This window comes from Uranotaenia lowii, unplaced genomic scaffold, assembly GCF_029784155.1.
Source record: "Uranotaenia lowii strain MFRU-FL unplaced genomic scaffold, ASM2978415v1 HiC_scaffold_154, whole genome shotgun sequence".
In the NCBI taxonomy this organism is placed as follows: domain Eukaryota; kingdom Metazoa; phylum Arthropoda; class Insecta; order Diptera; family Culicidae; genus Uranotaenia; species Uranotaenia lowii.
This window is the reverse complement of record NW_026597566.1, coordinates 1-6,901: the sequence shown is the minus strand read 5'-3', so window position 1 is coordinate 6,901 and position 6,901 is coordinate 1.

Sequence of the window (6,901 nt, the reverse complement as noted above, 5' to 3'; positions counted from 1 at the left end):
CACTTGAATTAAAACAATTGAAATTCTTAAAATGTATGGACACAAAATTAGAATTCAAACATGTGCAGATGCACCCTTCTGGTCTGACACACATCAAAATTAAAGCTAATTTGAATAAAAATAAAAAAAACTTCAAACAACGCCTTTATCTTTTTTTATGAATTATATGCCCATTTGAAATGCTGGAACATAAAATAAATATCGTTTTCTCGTCAGAATGGCTTTCTCGATTTTGGGGTGTGAGAAAGAGCTCGATTCTCAAGTTTGGGAAAATCCTTCCAAACTTATTTTCGTCGGGAGCCAGTTTCATCCGATTTTGCGGCATTACAACTTGGTTTTGGGTTGTAGCCGCCTAGAGTGAGAGACCGGTCGGCGGTATGTGATTTTAGACTTTGGGTTTTTGTGACCCAGTCAATAATTGTAGCTACAAGCCTCCTAACGATTTAAAAACAAATCTCTGGAGCCACTTCCACTATTTTCTCTGGAGCCACAGTCTCTGGTAGCGTTGATAGAGAAAACAATATTTTAAGCATAACCTGCGTCATACAACGATTATGGCGTTGGTGCCTGCGAGATTTTTATTGATATAATTTCATACAGTCTACAATAATATTAGGGGATATGTAGAAATATGAATCTTTAATCTCTCATAGTAATTCAAATTTCAGGGAATGAAATCGTTTTGCTTCAATATTTCTCAAAAGTAGAAATACAAACGGTTCAAAAATATCTGTTCTAACAAAGCTTCTATTTAATTTAATACCCCCAGGATAACATCAGTGCAAGTGTCTGGTCTGGTCTGCAGTCTGGTTTGAGAGATCTGGTGCAAAATTCAGTTGCACTATTTTTCATAATTTTCACTTGAATTAAAACAATTGAAATTCTTAAAATGTATGGACACAAAATTAGAATTCAAACATGTGCAGATGCACCCTTCTGGTCTGACTTTTATATTTGGTTGTGATCAATCCATTGTGCCAAAATTGTTCATAACATTTCCATTGATATGAAGTTAGTTGCCTTTTACTGATAACCTCATTTCTCTGGAACATCAAACCACAAAAAGTTCCGTGTCATGTTACATATGATATTGACAATAAAAAAATACCGCTAGATGCCACAGACAATGCAGCAGATCGAAAAGTTTCCAGTTCCAATCGAGCAGGGAAGTTTCCAAAGAAAACCGGAAATTCTAACCCCACGCGGTCAGTCGGCTTTCAACTGATCATGATAGGTAGTAGTTCACATTTCATTTAAACTGCGTAAATATGCTATCGCGTATCGTCGTCGTCGTCGTATCGCACAATGAGTTTTTCCGAGAACTTTTTATTTAGAAAGCTCCTTTCACTGCCCCTGGATTCACTGCGTCCAGGCAATCCTTCCTACTATACCTACTACTACTTGAGTTGAGAGAGTCTCGACTATGGGCCAATGACCCAATTCAAGGCCAGGTACCATGCTAAACCCCTCTAGTCATCATCCCTCGTTAGACCCTCCTCTCCCTGCTGGTACTATTTACTATGTGCATATGGGAAATGCATCGATGCAGCACAATTTACGTCGCAATTTTTCAGATAGTTTATTGAAAAGTTGGGGTGTCCCGGATTTGATTTTCTTGAGTGTGACTTTTCCATGAAATCTTTTATCCCGAAAATTTTGTTTATAGCTTAAATCTTGTATATTTTTTTGGGATTTTAGGCTCAATGGGTTTATTCATCCCTACCCAAAACCTTGTATATAATTTCTGAGTCTATGTTTACGTTTATTTGCCGAAGTTCCGAAAATTTTGGAAAAAAGATTTAAAACCTGTATTTGACTGTTGAATTGAATCTCAAATCCAGACTTCCAAAATTTGTATTTGCAAACTCAATTAGGAACTATGTTGAAAAAATTGAAAATCAGTTTAACGATTTCGAAACATTTCCGGGACACCCATTATTCGATGGCACACTCCGTCTGGTTCCGTCCGGTTTTGAATCAAGGCCAAGGGTGGTGGTGATGGCAGAATGCAATCCGATGCAACCAGCAGAAGGGCATGCGCTTTCAAAACAAGGAAGTCAAGCTCTCCCATGCATATTTTGCTCACCCAGCGATGATTGAAACGTTTTTTTCCCCTCTAAGTCTAAAATAGATAGGCGTAAAAATTGCGCCACTACTAAGAATAGGGTTGGCAGCTCCATTGACGACCTGGGACTCTGGAATATTGTTAGATGATAAGCTTTAACGGTAAAATGGATCAATCTACCTCAGTTTCTAGTAAGTACTTTCTAAAAGTGGTCGCGCGCGGAATCTGTTTACCTATATATGCGATGTTTACTATTTGTGGCGCCTGGAGACGTGGTCGTTTTCCAGGGGAAGGGGTAAATACTATAGGACCATATTGTAAGACGTCAATAATGGCACACTAACTATTTACCTATTGCTGACTATAGCCCAGATCCCGGAGAGTATTATTGTTCGTTCCAGCTCTCGCCAGAGCTTCTTACACCAGGGCACGTACATACTACAAGGTATCTACGGTGTTAGATTTTCAATGCACTACCTACCCTCTTTTTTCAAGGCCAATGCATCACGTGGTCCTAGGTCATTCAACGTTCTGTTCTGAGTGCCACGCGTTCGACGTGTCGCCTCGACGATTGGTTTCTCTGGGCGGCCACTGCCGGTTCGGTGTGCAAATTGTAGATTTTTTTTATAGCGTATTCCTGTTTATGGTTATTATGAACCTTGAAAAAAGGTACATTCGTTCTTGTACTGATTGTACAAATTCACCACCACAAATTGTACCTTATACTAGATAAGGTTGGCAAAATTTTTCCCACACGTTTCCGGGCCGGGAAAATCTGAAATCCTGGCGAAATCCGAGCATTTGATTTTAAAATTTTCAACTCAAAATCTAGGAAATATCCGGACAAATTTGGTCAAAACTCAGGACAAACATATCTACAGAAGAAAAATACTCGCCACACATCAGCAGATTTTAAATCATATTCTTAGATTCCAGCTAACCGTTCTTGATTATTTTGATAAATCTTGCTCAAAGTATTTCGTTTTTGAATGCAAAAAAAAAAAACAATTCAAAACGTAATTTTAGTTTTTTGTCTGAATTCACAAATTAAGTTAACAAATCCGGGCAAAATCCTGGCTTTTTCCACGAAATCTGGGCAACCGGCCCGGACCGGACTTTTCTCAAATTTTGTATCGAATATCCGGGCAAGTCCGGGTAAAACTGGGCAATCTGGCAAGCTTAATCCAGGATTACTAGGCAACTAAAACATATAAATTTTCGAATAAGTAAAGTGGTTAACCCAGGGCCCAGGGGGGGGGGGGTTTTAGGGTGATCAATTGTTTACTATGATGCATGAATAATACAAATTGAAAACATTTTTTCCATACTATTTGTTTATACAGTTTTAAGTTATTTTAAACAGTTTTTCGTATAATATAGAAACTTTTGAAAATACATCCTTCAATCTTTGAAATAGTAAGCTCTTTAATATAAGGAATCCTTTAACAACAAAATGAAATCTATAAATTTGCGGATAAAAACTGGTGAACTTTGCTTATTTCATTTTTATATAGAATCAGTTTAAAAAAAACCTTCGAAAAAAAATCAATCATTCAAAAGTAAAAATAGGGGAGATGAGGGCATAACGAGCACCCAGGGCATAATAAGCACTTTTTTTTCTACATAAGTACGTATTTTCTTAAACAAATTTTCATAAGGACTTGTTTCGTACTACCTATAGTATTAATTTTTCACCAAAAAAGAAATATCCTTTTCATCTTTACAGATATATTAAATAATAACCAGCTAGGTTCTCAAGTGACGAAAATATTATAATTTTTGAGCACCACCAAATAAGCTTTTATGACCTTTGAATCATCTTGATCTGAAATGTACGCACTGCAACATGATCTACACATTGTTTCTCTTATTTTACTTATTTTATTATTAATTCATCGAACATAAAAGTTTAAATGAATAGTAAAAACACGGTCAAACAATATTAAATAATCTGGACTGACGTATTCGACGAATAAAGCGACTTGTAGATTCTCCAAACTGGTGTAGGTGTTCAGCATCCTGAAACATACGCACCATCGCGCTTAGTGGCTCATTGAAGCCATACGAAGTTCGATGAGTTTGATTGATTAGTAACGAGCCAGATCGTAGGGTCCTTGATGGGGCACTGAAGTTTATCATTCCTAGCAAATTTGGCGATTGCACTTCTCCGTTGAAAATTTTTGAGATAAATGCTGCCTGTTGAGACTTTCGGCGGCATCCAAGAGTTTCTAGACCCAAAAGCTGACATCGCTCAGGATAAGCGGGGAGATCTTCGGGGTGGCGCCAGGGAAGGTGTCTTAAGGCGACTCTGGCAAATCGCTTTTGTACGCGCTCAATTCTCAAAATCCAACTTAGCTGGTAAGGAGCCCAAACAATTGAAGCATGTTCAATTATTGATCGGACGAGCGCACAGTACAGGGATTTCAGGCATAACGGATCTGTAAATTCACGCGCAACTTTGGTGATGAAGCCGAGTTGACGATTCGCTTGATTGATGACTGAAGAACGTTGACTGTTAAACGTGAGCTGTGCATCAAGGATGACTCCAAGGTCATCGACTTCTGATACTCTGTTTAAAAGCTTGTTGCCGATTTTATATTCGTAGATGAGTGGTGTTTTGTTTCGATGAAAAGTGATGACGGAACATTTCGACACACTAACTGATAATTTGTTCAGCGTGCACCATTCGCCAAAGTGATTCAAGAGTGATTGCAAGCGAACGCAATCTTAGATATCTATAACAGGAACAAATATTTTAAGATCATCGGCATATCCAATTTTGGTTCCGTCTTCTAAGCTGATAATCAGATCATTAAAGAACAGAGCAAATAATAGGGGCCCCAAGTTGCTTCCTTGTGGGACGCCAGACCGATTCGTAAATGGAAAGGATACGCTATCGCCGAGCTTGATTCTAATACAGCGGTTTGTTAAGAAGGATTTGAGCCAAACAACCATGTTGTTATGAATACCAAGCTTAGCAAGCTTAGCCAACAAAATCCCATGGTCGATAGTGTCGAATGCAGCTTTTATATCGGTATACACAGCATCAATTTGTTTTCTCTTTTCTATCTGGTTCATGCAGAATGATGTATATTCAAACAGATTAGTACAAACTGATCTCCCAGGCATGAACCCGTGCTGCTCACTGGCTATGTAATGCGATGATGCGCGTAGAAGAGCTTGGCTAACGACAATTTCAAAAAGTTTGGAACCAGCAGACAAACTGGTTATGCCTCTGTAATGTTTTACATTACGACGTTCGCCATTCTTAAAAACAGGAAACATATACGAACTTTTCCATTTGTCAGGAAACTTACGTTGTTGGAACGACTTATTGAAAATTCGAGTTAAAGGTAATGAAATAGCTTCGATGCAGCGAGAATAAATAACAGCCGGAATCCCATCCGGTCCAGGCGCGAAAGAAGTTTTCAATTTTCTAGCAGCAGAAACGATGAGCTCTTCATGAACTGTGAATGTATTAAAGTCTATCACATCTGCGGACGTGATTAGTCGCTTCGCTGCAATCGCTTTCGGGTGTGACGGAATCTAAAAATACAGACCTAAAATGTTCTGCAAACAAATTGCAGCAAGTGTCTGGAGTATTCCCAACAGCTTCATGATAAAAAACGGACGAAGGCACAGAGCTCGACTTGTGTTTTGAGTTGACAAAGGTCCAAAAACTACGAGGATTTCTTTGCAAACTAGATTGCACACGCAAAACATGGTTTTTATATAGCAAAGCATTGAGTCTTCGGTAGGCAGTGCTAGCTATCTTAAATTGTTGTTGCAAATCATCAGTTCGATTTTTCCTTAGTTTGCGTAGACTAGCATTCCTCTCACGGCGTAGAATTCGCAGCGTTGGTGTACTCCAAGCGGGGGAAAATTGTTGATTGAACCTAGGAACGTTTGAATTGAACCAGTCGCTAATTATATCGCAAAAGGATACTGTCATGTCGTCAACCTGTGAGTTACTGAAAAGTACGTCCCATTCAATGCTGTTCAGGTATTCTGAAAGTAGCAAAAAGTCAGTCTTTCGGAAATTCAGAGGTCTGCTATTATCTCTTGAAACGTTTGGCGGAGCAACTTCGGCGGGCAAATCAGCGGGCATATCGAAAACAATGGGTGGGTGATGAACATCTACTGGAACCAAGGCATCAGGAGCAGCTTTCACGATGATTTCATCTTACTTAAACCGAAAACTAAATCGAGCGTCCGTTCAAGATGATTCCTGATTGCGTTAAATTGAACCAAACCAAGCGAATTTGTTCCTTCAATCAAGGTGGCAGCAGCTACACTAAGAGGTGTAGCCACCTTCTCAATTTTAAGTATCAAAAAATCACCTCGAACAGGAATCGAACTCGAGTCTACTGATTACGTCTCCGACACCTTACCAATAGGCCAAATCGACAGATGAAACAAGTCAAGCTGTAGCTCTATTACTCAGTTGACTTCATCGAGTCGAATTCGCTGCTAGATTCCCCTCCAGAAAACGCTCATTATGCCTTCATTAATGGTGCTCATACTGCCTCGGGGGGTTTCTCATTATGCCTCTACAGTGACTGGTTTTCAGCTTTCGGCCAAAATTGTTAAAATGCATTTTTAAACGTTTTTATCTACTTTTTCAAGTTTCATTCAATTAGGCCATAGACTATTACTCTGATCTCTCTTCAATTGTATCTTTTGCCTTTTAAAACCATAGACTATTTGAGTGTCTGAACACGAAACAATGATGTAATTTACATATTACAGCTGTTCTCTATGATTAAATAAGCGTTTTCCTTAGAGCAAACGCACCAATAAGTGAGTATACGCGGCCTGGTTTTGCTCATTTCAGCG